Raw genomic sequence first — 16155 nt, 5'->3', positions numbered from 1 at the left:
TGGCTCATGCATGAATTGAGAGACTTGATTGACTGAATATGTGATGTCAGGCCTGGTAAATGTAAGATACTGAAGCATCCCCACTAGACTCCGATATTTGGTGAGATCATGATACAAGTCTCCATCTTGTGTACTTAATTTCTGATTAAGCACACTAGGAGTAGCAAGTGGTTTGCAACCCTTCATTCCAGCCTTTTCTAACAGATCCAAGGTGTATTTATGCTGGGTCAAAATAAGCTTATTTTCTTGATTATCCACCTCTACTCCAAGAAAGTATCGAAGGACTCCAAGGTCCTTCATTTTGAATTTCTGACTCAGAAGATCTTTAGTCTCTTGAACATGGTTTTCACTACTTCCTGTAATAATTATATCATCAGCATATATCAACAAGAAGGTAGTAAACTCCTTACCTTGAAGAATAAAAAGAGAATGATCCAATTGTAATTAATAAAAACCGTCCTTGAATTTTCAGGGAAAAACTTTCAAACCAAGATCGAGACGCTTGTTTCAGGCCATAGAGTGCTTGATTTAATTTGCAGACATACTTCTTTGAATCCCCTTCTGTATATCCTGGCGGTTGCTCCATGTATACTTCTTCTTTCAAGTCTCCATGAAGAAAAACATTCTTCACATCTAGCTGACTTATTCTCCAACCATATTCTACCGCCAAGGAAAGAACAATGCGAATTGTGCCTATTTTCACGACTGGACTAAAGGTTTCATCATAATCCTGTCCAAATTCTTGCGTGAATCCCTTTGCTACGAGGCGAGCTTTGTATCACTCAACACTCCCATCTGGTTTGTATTTGATCTTGTAAACCCATCGCGACCCAACAACATTCTTATCTGAAGGTCGATGAACAACTGTCCATGTTTGACATTGATATAAAGCTTTCATCTCTTTATTCATGGCTTGAATCCATCTTTTGGAGTTAATAGCTTGATGAAAATATGATGCAGTGGAGGGAGGCCGGCTGCGACGATCCGGTTTACTGAAATGTTTGGCACTATCCTCCCAATTGTGCAACACGCAATAACAAGTAGAAAGACAACCACCCAAAATGTGGTGATGTCTGGTTTTCTTCATTTCAATGGAGCCTCAATTAAACAAGCAATGAAAACAATTAGAAAGAAGAACTAACAGGGCGTAAAAACAAACAACGCAAGCCAATGGAATAAACAAATGTCAAAAGAAAAGAAACTGCCGAAAGAAAAAGAAAAGAATTGCTGCTGCGATTTCAATGTTCTCTGTCCTTCACGAAACCCTAGGCAGGGTATTAATAATGCCTGGATGGATTTGGGTCTCGGGTCCAGTCCTTGGACCCGAGACAACTCGTTGTTGCTGTACTCGTTGCTGCTGGTGGATCGGGGCGTTAGCACTGTGCAGTGTTGCTTCTAGCCTGAGCTCACCTTGAATAGGTACGTAGGGCACCTCGTCCTTGCGCTGGGGCACCAGACTCGTGATCAGATCCATTGTTTGGGTCTGATCGTTCGTCCCATGGGAGTCCAAACCCATGGACCCGCTCGGGTCACTCTGTGTAAATTGGGCCCGGTCTTGCTCTGCATCATTCTCCCCTGGTTGGGAAGAAGTCGGCTCTGACGACTTGTTGTCTCCACAGTAAGCATATAGATCAGACACATGGAAGATAGGCGGAACATGCCAATCTTCAGGCAGTTCAAGAAGGTAAGACCTGTAAAATAGGCCCGCGAGCCGGGGAAACCCGGTCTCCTTGGTGGGAAGAAGAACTATCTTATGACCCTTAAAGATAAATGTGTAGGTGTTCCTACGGCCATCGTGGATGGTATTACGGTCAAACTGCCAAGGACGTCCCAAAAGGATGTGAGATGCACTCATAGGGACCACATCACACCACACTTCATCGTGGTAATGCTCCCCTATGGAGAATCAAACTAGACAACGCTGGGTGATAGGTACCTCGTTCCCTTTCTTGAACCATGCCATCTTATAAGGTTGAGACAATTTTTCCGTTTTTAGGTTCAAGGTGGACACGACACTCTCAGACACCATATTCTCGCACGCCCTGATATCAATGATAACATCACACGCGCGCCCCTCACAGTTGCACCGGGTTCTAAAAATGTTATTTCACAACCATTTTGTCGGGGCCGACTCTCAGGATGTGGTCAAAACATGATGGATGGTTAACAAATTTTCGATGCTGCCATCGAACTCTACGACTTTCATCTCGTCATCCCCCTCAACAAGCGACTCACCCTCGCTCTCACTATCGGACGTTGACTCAACAATGCCCTCTGCGAGATGGGTGTTCTTGCTCACAGTGGTGCACTTGGACGCAACATGACCTAACTCTTGACACCTAAAACAACGAATAGTAGACTCACTGGGCTTACCTTTGGATCTGGTGTGGTGCGTGGGTCCGGACTAATCGGGCTTGTTAGGGTCTACTCTAGGGGTGGACTTTGAGTCTTCTTTCCCAGGGGAGCTCGCTCCTCTGGTTGGGAAACTTGACTTGGGTTGACTGGACTGATCATTACGGGATGTCCTATGTTCCTGCCTTCTTTTCAATTTTTCCTCCACATTTATGGCATAACTGCTTCCCTGATCTAATGACTCGACTGTGATACAACTGAAGTCGTCAGAAATAGCTGGACGAAGACCAAAAATATACCTCGTGACTTGCTGGTGGGCGGTCTCCTCGATTTGCACTCTTAAGGAAATACGATAGAACTCTGCAGTGTACTTCGCCACAGTACTGGTGCCTTGACACAGGGTCAGGTACTCCTTGTAGGCCCTCTCAGCGTGATTTGACAGCATGAACTTAGACTGCATCAACCGTTGCATCTCCTCCCAAGTCAGTACACGCTCTAGTCCCTACCGCTCCCTCTACCTCTGTAGCTCAACCCACCATGTCTGTGCTAGGCCTCTCAACCGAGTAGAGGCTAGGGAGACACGATGGTGCTCAGCGACATCGTGGTAGTCGAAGAAGAACTGGACAACATAAAACCAGTCGAAGAATTGCTCCTCATCGAACCGACCTGCAAACTCTGGAAGCTCCAGCTTCACCCCGTACGTGGAGGGGCGCTCTGGTACTCTCTGCTGACGGGCCTCCACCATGCTTGCGGGGTACTCATTCTAAAAAGTATCATCATCCCACACTGCTTCATCATCGCGGTTCAGCTCACTTGGCTGCTGCTGCTGATGTACTCTAACGACGTGTGGTCGGCGCTCAGGTCGCGTTGGTCCCTGCTGAATCTGCTTCGGTCTGGCTTGCCTGTGGGCGGGAGCCATCTGTGGCCGGCGTTGTGGCACCGGTATGACAGGTGGTCCTGCTATAGGTGGAAGGACTAGTCGGGTCTCGGGCTCTAGGTGTGTAGGAATGGAATAATATGGGTTTGGGTTATGGGTCGGGCTAGGATAGTGGTGTTGGGTCGGATACAGTATTGGGTTTTGGATCGGGGACGAGTTAATGGTTTGGTTCTGGGTCGAGAATTGGGTCTGGTTGGTATAATATTGGGTTGATTCGCCCGATTGGATGTGGATCGAGTCTATTCCTAAGCTGCTCGTCGGACCCAGATTTGGGTAGGTTGGATCGAGGATCGAGTTGTGGGGATAAAAGGCTTGGTTTGAACTCGACCCACGATCCAAATGATTATGAGCCTGATTGTGATCAGACTCAAATTCAAACTGGAGCTCTGTTCGGGTCCAATATGGGCTTGTGTCGACTGGGGATCTGAATTGGGGATCAAAATTAATAGGTTGGATCTGGTTCGGGTCGAACCACGAACCACACCCAACTGGGTAGGTCGGGTAAATGGGTTCAAGGCCCGGACCCGCTCCCTGAGACCCAAAGGACAGTCCCTGGGACCTGGGTCGGTCCCTGCTCGGGCGGACGTGGCTGGGCCAGCAGTCGGGCCCAACGTCATGCTGGACCTGGCGAGCCAAACCCAGGATGTGGCACAGGTGCTGGGGCACGAGGCCAAGCCTGCGCACCCCAGCTAACGCTGGGAGGCGCGGCCAGAGCCCCGTGCTTGGCTTGGTAGGCACCGAGAGGCTGGGTAGCAGCCGTGATCGAGTCCGGCGTTAGGGAAAGTACCAGGTTTGGGGTAGTGGTGCGACCACGAGGGATCGACTGGCCTGCTTCGGCTGCAACGACAACTTCTTGATTTTCTGCACCGTCACCCACTTTCGCTCCCGTTTTCAGCATGAAGGCCGTGCGCGCTTCCCCGGATGACTCGATGGCTCTGAGCCGTTCGTCGATCCCGTCCACGCGTCTCGACAAACCCGCGACCTCTTTGCTGATGCGCTGTAGATTTTCCTGAATCTGAACTACTGCGTCAAGCACCCGCAACACCGGATCTTCAACAACGGTTCCCTCCCGCTCTCTTCCACCGGTAGGATCATGCCTCGCCTCTTGAGCCATCCCGCTGCCGAAGGAGGACGCCTGGGCCCTGATACCACTTTGATGCAGTGGAGGGAGGTCGGCTGCGATGATCCAGTTTACTGAAATGGTTGGCACTATCCTCCCGTCTGTGCAACGTGCAATAACAAGTGGAAAGACATCCACCCAAAACGTGGTGCTGTCTGGTTTTCTTTATTTCAATGGAGCCTCAATTAAACAGTCGATGAAAACAATTGGAAAGAAGAACTAACAGGGCGTAAAAACAAACAACACAAGCCAATGGAATAAACGAATGTCAAAAGAAAAGAAACTGCCGAAAGAAAAAAAAAGATCTGCTACTGTGATTTCAATGTTCTCTGTCCTTCATGAAACCCTAGGCAGGGTATTAATAATGCCTGGTTGGATCTGGGTCTCGGGTCCAGTCCTTGGACCCGAGACAACTCGCTATTGCTGTACCCGTTGCTGTTGGTGGATCGGGGCATTGGCACTGTGCAATGTTGCTTCCAGTCTGAGCTCACCTTGAATAGGTACGCAGGGCACCACGTCCTTGTGCTGGGGCACCAGAGTCGCGATCGGATCCATTGTTTGGGTCCGATCGTTCGTCCCATGGGAGTCCATACCCATGGACCCGCTCGGGTCACTCTGTGTAAACTAGGCCCGGTCCTGCTCTGCATCAAAATGCCTAGGCTCGGTCTCTTTCTCAATGTGTCAAAAATAGCTGAAAATCTATGGTGAAATTCTCATAACTAACCCACCTTTCAATAGGATGCCAGACTTTTTTTGATCGTCTGATCGGAAGTGCTACTGTAGTAGAAACTAGAGAAGTGGTGTCATTGGGCGAATAAGAGGCAAGTGCTTCTTGTTCAGTATCATTCGGAGTCAAAAGGGAACCCCTCTCTCTTCTCCTATAAACCTGCCCAAGAAACTTATTAATCTCTAGAGGATTTTCTATTTCAAGTTCCTGCATCCCACTGTATCCATCTTGACAGGTTATCCCTTGAGCACAGGAACAAGAGCATTTGTTGTTTGCATTAGAGAATAGCTCTGCAATGATCCATGGATCATAGAATAACTCATTCATATTGGTTTGGGCAGAAACGTATTCTCCATCTCCAAAATCATTTTCATCAAAAACTACATTTCTAGATATCTTGATTCGCTTGTTGTCAGGATCATAACATCTGTACCCTTTATGATGATCTGCATATCCAACAAATCTGCACTTTGATGCCTTAGCCTGAAATTTGTTTCGCAGAGAAGAGTCAATGTGAACATAATACATGAAAAAAAAAATTTAGTTCATCATAATTAGGATTCTTCCCAAATAAAACGAAATAAGGTGATTTATTTTCTAAAATCTTCTTAGGCAGACGATTAATAATGTGAACAGCAGAATGAAAAACCTCTGTCCATAATCCGATGGGAACATGACTTCCGTGCATCATGCTCATATCGCTCTCCACAATATGACGGTGTTTCCGTTCTGCAACTCCATTCTGTTGAGGCGTATGCGGGCAAGATACTCTACGATTTATTCCAGTATCTTGGAGGTAATTGATAAATTCCCTAGAGGAGTATTCCCCCCCCCCCCACACCATCACATTGGAAATATAAAATATTACAAGAAAAATGAGTTTTAATAAATGCATAAAAAATTACGAAAAATAGGGAAGACTTCCGATTTATTCTTCATGAAATATATCCAAGTGAAACGAGAGAAATTATCGATAAAAATAACATAATATCTGCTGCCAAAATTAGAAGAATCAGGGGTTGGTCCCCACACATCAGAACAAACGATTTCAAAAGGATTTTAAGCTCTCTCATTTATTGAATGAAAATGAAGAACATGACTCCTACACAGTTGACAACTGGAACATATTTTATCATCTGATCTAGGATTCAAGCTAGATTAAGGAATAAGCCCATTAGATATCAGTCGTTCAATAAAGACTCGACTACAATGACTAAAACGTGAGTGCCAAAAATCAGGCTTATTACATCTATTTGAAGGTTCTAAACTGAACACGAATACTCTTTGATGACATAGACTGAGGAGAGGACTTCAAGGTAGGTCAGACACAAGTAGAAGGATCCTCCTGGAAGACATACATATTTTCACGACGTTTTTCTCTAGCGAACGTCTCCTTCGTTTGTAGATCCTTGACATAAACAAAAGACGAAGTAAATTCAACAGAAGAATTTGTATGATCAACAAGCTTAGAAACAGAAACAATATTTTTCTTAATATCTGGGACATGAAGGACATTGGAAAAATGAAGTGAGGATTTAGGCAAGGGAATAGAAACATTTCTAATATGAGTGATGGGATGGTGTGACCCATCTCCAGTGACTATGCTACTTTTTCCAAAATAGGGGGTTAAAGTACAGAATTTACCCGCATCACCTGTGACATGAGTAGCTGCCCCTGAATCAATGTACCACACTCCTTTATCATTGCACTTCAGATCAAGTTCAGACAACGTGGCCAAGAGAAGCTCTTTCACATCTCCACCAAACTTTGAAGAGTTCTCCTTTCGTCCTGACGAGCTCTCACTCTTTTGGAACTTTTCTTTATTCTGTGGATTGTGCCAATAGTTGTCTTTGATGTGACCTCGTTTGTTGCATAGGTAACATGTGGGTACGTTTTTCACATTATAAATAGGTGTAGCATTCGGGGTAGGCAGCAATCCACGGTCCCCTGGAGTACCTCGTCCTCTGCCGCCACCAAAATTACTATCCCCATGTCCCTGACCAAAAGAAATGTCGGTAGCACAAACCCGTCCACCAGTCTCATGTGACATCCCCTTCAAAGTCATCTCATATTGAAGTAGTTTTGCTTGCAAGTCCTTAAATGACGGTAAGTCGGGTAGACATAGCAGTTAGGTCGGAAGGACATGGAATTTCGGTCCCAATCCATTCAAGGTTTGCCTAACTTTGTCTTTATCTGTCACTTCATACCCTACCACCGCTAGTTGATCACTGATGCTCTTAACCTTGTTCAAGTACTCCATGACAGACATGGAACCCTTAGTCAAGAGTTGAAATTCACGCTGAAGAAAGAAAATTCTAGCTTCTGATATCTGAGAGGATGTCTTCACTTGCCTGTCCCACAATTCTTTTGCTGAAAACTCGTCTGGAATTCCCACCAATACCTCTTGAAAGATAGTAGAGATAATAAAAGCAACTACAGCTTGATCATGCTTCATCCAATACTCGTATTGGGGATTTGGTATTTGTTGTATAAGACCAGCCTCATTTCCATCATTAGTTTCTTGTATGATAAATTCTGGAGGAGCTGAAATTGATCCATTTAGATATCCAGAGAGACCTTGACTTTTAATGAATGAAAGAATTTGTCTTTTCCATATCAAGAAATTTGAATTGGTAAGTTTTTTAGAAATGAGTTGGCCAAGAAAGTTAGATTAGAGAAATGACTGAGAAGAAAAATCCATGACTTAAAATTTTGGCGTGTGCAATCAGTATGTAAAATTTTCACAGATCACGATGCAACAAAATAAGTCTCGTCTCCTTTTTTTTTTAAACCAGGAGAAAGCTCGAGTACTCAGCGTGAGATCTGATACACAGATCTAATAATCTGATTTTATCAAGAAAGTGAAAACTATGAAAATTTTATATGTGAAATTGCACACAGCAGTAATAAATACAAAAGAGTAACAAATACAAAAGAGTAACAGATGAAACCGAGAATTAAGAAAGGAAAAAAACAGATCTGAAAATGCCTGACTGCAGATTTGATTAAAAGCAGCGGTCAGATCTGATGCACAGATCTGGGAAAGACCGTGAGGTGTTAGATCTGATACACAGATCGGGTGCACAAACCGATATGTGCAGATCTTCTGTTACAGAAAGGAGGAAATAAGAATGTCGTGAAACTGATTTGACACAAACCCAAATCAGTTTCGGGAAATGAGAATGTCGTGAAACTGATTTGACACAAACCCAAATCAGTTTCAGAAATATTTGACGCAAATCAGAAGGCAGAGAAAAATAGTCAAATCTGATACACAGATCAGTTCTGAATGAAAGGATTATATGAACAAGAATCTAGAGAAGAAATAAAAAACAGGATATCAAATAATGGCAGAAAGAAAGATCTAAAGATGGAAAAGACGCAGAACAATAGAACATTAAAAAAGAGATAAGAAAGGGAATAAGATCTCTTAGAGACACACCTGCTGGAAAAACTTTCAGCCCTTGGATCAGATCTGCTCTGATACCATGTTAGATTTCTCCAAAATCGATAATGAGGAAACTGCATAGAGGAAAGAGAATGAGGCTGCAACTAATCACATTTTTCTATATTGGAAAAATCCTGACCTCTTCCTTTTAAAATATTAAACACAAAACCTAATACACGGTTTTTACAAATAACCCTATCAAGTTACAAGTATGTCCAATACAAGCTGAACATGTAATGCATATGTAGATTGGATCTGGATCCAAACTCAAATACAAATACAAACACACGTCTAATACAATGCCCCTGTGAGAAGAGTCTGTGTTACATAGCTATGCAATTATCAACAAAATTAACATGTTATAGAAAAAAGAGGAAAAAGAAGAAGAAAAAAGGAAACGGATAGGAAAACATGGGAAAACAGGAAGAAGAAGAAAAAAGTGAAGAGAGAGAAAAGCAGGGGGGAGAGAGAAAAGAAGAAGAAAACATGAGAGATAGAGATAGAGATAGAGATAGAGGCAGAGAGCGACAGTGAACCAGAGAGAGAGAAAGAAGTAGCAATAGACAAAGAGAGAGTGAGAGAAGCAATATAGGAGTGCACGCGAGAGAGAGAGAAAGAGAGAGTGACAAAAAGAGAAACAGAGAGAATAGTAGTTGTACATCTTCTTGTTTTTCTTGCTGCAAGAGAGAGAGAGAGAGAGAGAGAGAGAGAGAGAGAGAGAGAGAGAGAGAGGAGGAGCATGCCATACCTCCTCCTCCTCCTCTCCTTTTTCTTCTTGCTGTAAAAAAAAAAGAAAATGAGAAAGAGAGAGAGACGAAGAGAGGAAAACGAATAAGAGGAGGAGCACATCGTACCTCCTCTTCTTCTTCTTGCAAAAACCGAGAGAGGAGAGAGAGAGAGTGCGAAAAGGGGGCAATTAGGGCCCCCTTTTTCCCTTTTATATGACCCATATGGGTTAACCAAAAAAAAGGACCGATTTCGGCTTACACCTAGTGTGAAAATATCTCAAAAGAGATAATGTGCAAAAATAAGCACTACTTCCACAAAGGGATATGTGCACAAAGGCACAAGAACACTTAAAACAAAATGTACACAAGGTAAAAATAGAGAACATAAATGCTAAAATATAAAGAATTTTATTGAACAATGGAGAACAATGCTCCAAGCATTAAATTACATTTAAGAGGAGGGGGGTTCAACCCTATTTATAATGGAGAGGAAGCCTTGGAGGGGCTCCCACTAGACGTTGGAGCCCCTCCAACGGTTAGAAATCTAATCGTTGGAGGGGTCCAACGTCTAGTGTTGGACCCCCTCCAAGAAGTTGACTAAGTCAACAAAAAGGAAAAAGAAAAAAGAAAAAGAAAAAAGGAAAAGAGAAAAGAAAAGGAAAAAGAAAAAGAAAAAGAAAAAGAAAAAGAAAAGTTACAAACATATTCACTAATGTGAATTTGCGTAAAAGGGGAAAAAGATAGAAATACCCCTGGGGTTACATGATGGAAAAATAATATATATATATATATATATATATATATATATATATACACAAAAAAGGAGATACAATTTAACACCCTCTCTCAAACTTAGGGCGCAATGACTGAGAGTTTGCCGAGAAGAAAGTTGAATCTAGGAGAGCAGAGTGCTTTGGTGAAGAAATCTGCCAACTGCTATTTTGAAGTCACGTAAGGAAGATCTATAACTTTTTGCAAATATGCTTCTTTAACGTAGTGACAGTCCATCTCAATATGCTTTGTGCGTTCATGAAACGTGTGATTTTTAGCAATGTAGATTGCACTCTTATTATTACAACATAACTTTGTAGGTCTTTGAACTTGAATCCTCATGTCTTGTAGCAGTTGATGAATCCACACAATTTCCATGGTTGTGGAAGTCATGACTCGATATTCTGCTTCTATGGATGATAGAGACACCTTCTGTTGTTTCTTGCATCTCCATGAGATCAGGGTTTCACCTAAAAAAATGCAAAAACCTGTAGTGGAGTGACGATTATTTGGGTCACCTCCCCAATCAGAGTTAGTATATGCAATTAAATTTAACTCAGAAGATGACGAAAGAAAAACTCCCTTGTTTAAAGTTTCCCTTATGTATCTGACAATTCGGAGAACGACACCTATATGGACGGATGTAAGAGCATGCTGGAATTGGCTTGCAGTGTGTACGACATGTGAGATGTATGGCCTTGTGACGCTAAGATACATTAGAGACCCCACAAGTTGCCGGTAGGGGTTGGGATCCTCCAAAGGTATCCCATCATCGATCTTCATTTTTTATCCCACAATTTTAGGGGTCTCACATATTTTATCGTCAGTAATACCTGATCTGTCAAGAATCTCACATGCAAGTTTAGTTTGAGACAAAAAATAGCCTTTATGAGAGTAGGCTACCTCGATACCAAGAAAGTATGTCAGATACCCCAAGTCTAACATTTCAAACCTTTCTTTTAAGGCCGTTTTAATACTTTTGATGCCATTTATGTCACTATCTGTTATCAATATATCATCAACATACAACAGTAAAATCACAATTCCTGCATGACACTTTTTGACAAACAGACCAGTGTCAGTGTAGCATAAAGTAAAACAATCTTGAACCATTATTTCATTAAATCGATCATACCAAGCTTCAGGGGCTTGTTTTAAACCATAAAGTGCTTTTTGCAAACAAAAGACTTTTTTCTTTGGTACGTCCATGCCAGGAGGAGCATCCATGTAAACTTCTTCATTAAGGTTCTCATTTAAAAAAGCATTTTTAACATCCATTTGGTAAATGTTCCATTTTTTAATAGATGCAATGGTGATCAAACATCTTACAATGACCATTCGTGCAATAGGGACAAATGTTTCTTCGTAATCAATGTCGTATTCTTGACTATATCCTTTTGTGACAAGACAAACTTTATATCTTTCAAGAGTATCATCACTCTTGGTTTTGACTTTCAAAACCCATCTACATCCTATTGATTTTTTTCCTTTTGAAAGATATTGAAAGACCCAAGTTTTGGCTTTGTTGAGGGCTCTAAGTTCGTTATCCATGGCGTCCCTCCACTCTATCCTTTCCTTAGCTTCCTCAAAATTCCTAGGTTCTTGATATGAGTGAATGGCACTAGGACATGCCCTATGTTTTGGAGAAAAAGACTCAGGATATAAATCTAGAAGGATTTTTCCTAGATCCTTCGGTTCTTCGAGGGTAGCTGGAAGGTTACTAGGGTCACTATATTTCTCTATTACACTTCTAAAGGTATTTTTATCTCTATGTGTATAGGTAATTGATTCAACTATCATTTCTTTTCATATTGGATGGGTTGTGAAATACTTTTACTTATATCCTCATCCTCATTCAATTCATCATCGCTAAAAAAATCCTCATTTCTAATAATAATTCAAACAAAAAAAGTAATCGGTATTATCTTTATGAGTTTTGTGTTCTTTAAAACCACTCATGTTTTCTAAAAAGGTCACGTTTCTTGAAACATATAGTTTGCCATTTTTAATATCATAACACCTAAAACCTTTTTGTGTTTTCGAATACCCAAAAAACGCACAAGAAATAGCCTTGGGAGATAGTTTATCATTCTTGTCGGTGAGGACAAAATATTTACAACAAAAAATTCTTAGTCTATTGTAATTGGGTTCTTTTTTATACAACATTTTAAAGGGGGATATTTGATTCAAATTTTTGGATGAAAGTCGATTTATGAGGTAAACCGATGCAAAAGCCGCTTCGGCCCAAAATCTTTTTGGAATTTTTTTGAGAAATGAGCAAGGTCCTTGTAGTTTCTATTATATGTCTATGTTTTCGTTCGGCTAATCCATTTTGTTGAGGTGTTTTGGGGCAAGACCTTTGATGAACAATCCTATTACTTTCAATATAACTTTTGAAATCATTTGAAAGATATTCTCCCCCGGAATCGGTTTTAAGAATTTGTAATTTACTATTGAATTGATTTTGTATCATCATATGAAAAACCTTAAAGGTAGAGAAAACCTCATGTTTATGTTTGAGGAAGTATATCCAACTATATCTTGAGAAATAATCAACATAAATAACATAATATGAAAACCCTCCCTTAGACACTATGGATGCCGATCCCCATACATCCGAATACACAATTGTAAAAAGCTTAGTTGAAAACATAGTTCTTTGTCCAAAAGGTAAGCTTCTCATCTTACCAAAAATACAATCATTACAATTGAAGTTGTCTTTACATAAAGTTTTAGCAAAATGTAAATAAGAGAGCTTGACAATGTTTGGATGCCCAAGGCGTTTATGCCAAACATTTATATCTTTATGTTGGGCAACATTACAAAAAGAGTGTTTTGGAATTTGAAGAAATTTCATAAAGTATAGATTTCCTTTCCTAGAGCCTTCCCCAATCAACTTTCCGGACCGACGATCCTGTGTATCCAACATTTATTTGATGAGAATTTGATATCACACCCATGATCCGATAGTTGAGAGACGAAAAGCAAATTTAAATTTAGTTTTAGGATAAATCTAACTTTAGGAATAAAAAAACCTTGTCTTTTAAAATCTCCAATTCCTTTTATTTCAAGAGAAGCCCCATCCGCGGTAGAGACAAAAGAAGGTGACACATTTTTTGAGTATTTAGAAAGTGCAAAAACATTTGGAGTCATATGAAACGATGCACCCGAGTCTAAGAGCCAAAGAGTCTTACCGGGAGGAGAGAAGGTGGTCGTGGCTGCTCCGAAAACAGATCCCTTGAGGAGAGGTTGAAGAGCTTCCATGATTTGATTTAGAGACAAAGTAGCATTGTTGGAAGTTGATGGTCCTTCCTCCTTGGTTGGTTGGAAAGTTGTAGACATAACCACCATCTTTTTCCATTTAGGACATACCAGTTTAATGTGTCCTGTTCTTTGCAAAAGTGGCATATGATTTTACTATAATCTCTTCTTCCATATTGCCCACAATTTTCTCTTCCTCCTTGATTTTTGTTGAAATGAGGGGGTTTATATGTTTTGACATTATTTCCCGGTTTTGAGACGACATAAGCACCCTCATCCTTAGAGGGAACAACCAACACACTTAGATTGGTTTTATTCATCCCCAATCTAGTTTCTTCTCCACTTAGTTTGGTAAGTACATCTTCCAACAGAGAAGAAGAGAAAGAAGACAAGAGAGAGGACCTCGTTTGTTCGAACTCGGGTCTAAGCCCATTTAAAAAGTTGAAGAAATGATCCTCTTCTAGTTGTTTGGCCCTCAATTCAATTGCCTCTCCACTCCATTTAGGTTCTTGGAGAGCAAGTTCATCCCAAATAGTGAATAACTTGGCAAAATATCCTCTAACGGACATTTCCCCTTGTTGAAGAGTTAATGCCTTTTTTTGGAGATAATGTTTATAGGACAAATCTCTTGAAGTATACATTCTTTCAAGATACTCCCATACTTGAAAGGCTTTCTTGAACTTCAATATATTGACATTTATTTTCGTTTCAACAAAAGAAAAAGACCAGGAGAGAATTTTGTAGTTTTTCATCTCCCATTCTTCATGCCTTTTGTTGTATTCTTCAAAGGTTTTTTCTCTCTCTTCACCATCAAGAAATTTTATTTCACCCTTCTCAATAATGGTGATCTTAGGTTCGGGTTCGGGTTCGGGAATAGTTCCTTTGACATATCCCCAACGACCTTTCCCTTTAATGTGAGCCTCCGTATTACCGGCCCAAACATGGTAGTTGGAGCCATTTAATTTAAAACCAAGTGAAAAGTGGGACTATTTTTTACCCATTAGAGAGGGAAGAATAGAGAATTTATACGTACCACAAAAAGATTTTTAAATCTTGTCGTAAAATCTTTCTAAAATATTGAGGGAAGAGAAGTCCCCACTCCAATCACCAAGAAGCCAAAGGCACACTTTTTGAGGCACTTGCAAATACGAAGAAACACACGATCTTCAATCTTCAACCTTGCTCTGATACCATGTGAAAATATCTCAAAAGAGATAATGTGCAAAAATAAGCATTACTTTCACAAAGAGATATGTGCACAAAGGCACAAGAACACTTAGAACAAAATGTACACAAGGTACAAATAGAGAACACAAATGCTAAAATATAAAGAATTTTATTGAACAATGGAGAACAATGCTCCAAGCATTGAATTACATTTAAGAAGGGGGTTCACCCCTATTTATAGTGAAGAGGAAGCCTTGGAGGGGCTCCCACTAGACGTTGGAGTCCCTCCAACGGTTAGAAATCTAACCGTTGGAGGGGTCCAACGTCTAGTGTTGAACCCCCTCCAAGAAGTTGACTAAGTCAACAAAAAGGAAAAAGAAAAAAGGAAAAGAGAAAAGAAAAGGAAAGGTAAAAGAAAAAGAAAAGTTACAAACATATTCACTAATGTGAATATGCATAAAAAAGGAAAAAAGACAGAAATACCCCTGGGGGTTACATGATGAAAAAATAATATATATATATATATATAAATATATGTATACAAAAAAGGAGATACAATTTAACACCTAGTTGGTCCCAGCCTAGGCGCTAAATTAGGGCCCACTACCGGCTCCTAATCGCCGAGGCCGTGGGGATTCTCCTCGGCCTCCTAGGCGCCGCTTTTAACAACTAAGCCGCTAATACCGTATCGTACAATACATACAATACAAACCCATATCGAGATACATGTGTGTATCGTATTGTGTCCTTGCATCGATACGATACATACCATAACGTATAGTACGATGCGTTACGATACTGACAACATTGGTTTATTCTTTTTAGCAGTTCATATATTTTTCATGTATCCTAGAGCATGTAGGGTCTCTGTGAATTTAACATTCTCTAGACTGACTTTTTTCTTGCTAATCTCAGGTCCTTGACAATTTTTGGTCTTTAACTTTTTTAAACACCATGGATATTCTGCTGAAAATATGATTGCAACCTGTGTTGTCATGACATGCATATTAGCACCTCAGATTCTTTGAGCCTCTAAAATTAAGTGTTTGGACACAAATCGCACCTAAATTTCCATCCTATCCCAAACTATGGTCACCAAAAGCATGTGGCAAAGTGGAACAGAGAGTGCCTAGAAAATATGTGGGCAACAAGAATATGCTATGTAGGTAAAAGGATGCTGCTGCAAATCTCCAAAGTTAACATGATGCAATCATAGAGGCACATTCAGGTTATGAATAGACACAACAAATCGCCTTTGTGCTCCTAGGTTATTTTCATTCCCCTTTATATTATGTGGCATTTTTTTATTTGCTTCTTAAAATGTATATATTAGTATGAGTTGGATAATGTTTGACCCAGATTTTGGCAGAATTTGACTAGTATTTGTGAGAAGTTAGAACCATACATTGAGACGCCTGTATCCAATTGTTTTCCTATATGGGTATTAGTATAGGGTCTATGTCTTTAAAAATGGTTATGAGTTGGTCGGGTAGCCAAACTGTGTCCTGCTCCTTTCTACCCTGCATTTTCCCTCCCTCCTTACACCTATGTCACGCAAACTCTTCTAAAAGGTCCACACACCGTGTCCATGTGGGTGAAACACTTGGACACGGCTTCTGCAGTGTCAGGTGCGGTCCATTTTTG

General features: G+C 40.9%; 2 protein-coding genes across 5 annotated transcripts in view; one reads left to right on the top strand and one right to left on the bottom strand.

Annotated features, from left to right (window-relative positions):
* LOC149851436 (protein transport protein Sec61 subunit gamma) overlaps positions 1–16155 on the bottom strand; it is a 72475-nt gene that overhangs the window by 18762 nt on the left and 37558 nt on the right. The window lies entirely within an intron of this gene.
* Positions 1–16155, top strand: part of LOC149851437 (F-box only protein 6-like) — a 53162-nt gene that overhangs the window by 9281 nt on the left and 27726 nt on the right. The window lies entirely within an intron of this gene.

The sequence above is a fragment of the Nuphar pumila genome, chromosome 1 (genome assembly GCF_984573655.1).
Source record: "Nuphar pumila chromosome 1, dmNupPumi1.hap1.1, whole genome shotgun sequence".
Taxonomy (NCBI): Eukaryota; Viridiplantae; Streptophyta; class Magnoliopsida; order Nymphaeales; family Nymphaeaceae; genus Nuphar; species Nuphar pumila.
Note: the sequence above shows the minus strand (reverse complement) of the source record. Positions and strands in the feature narration are given on the sequence as shown.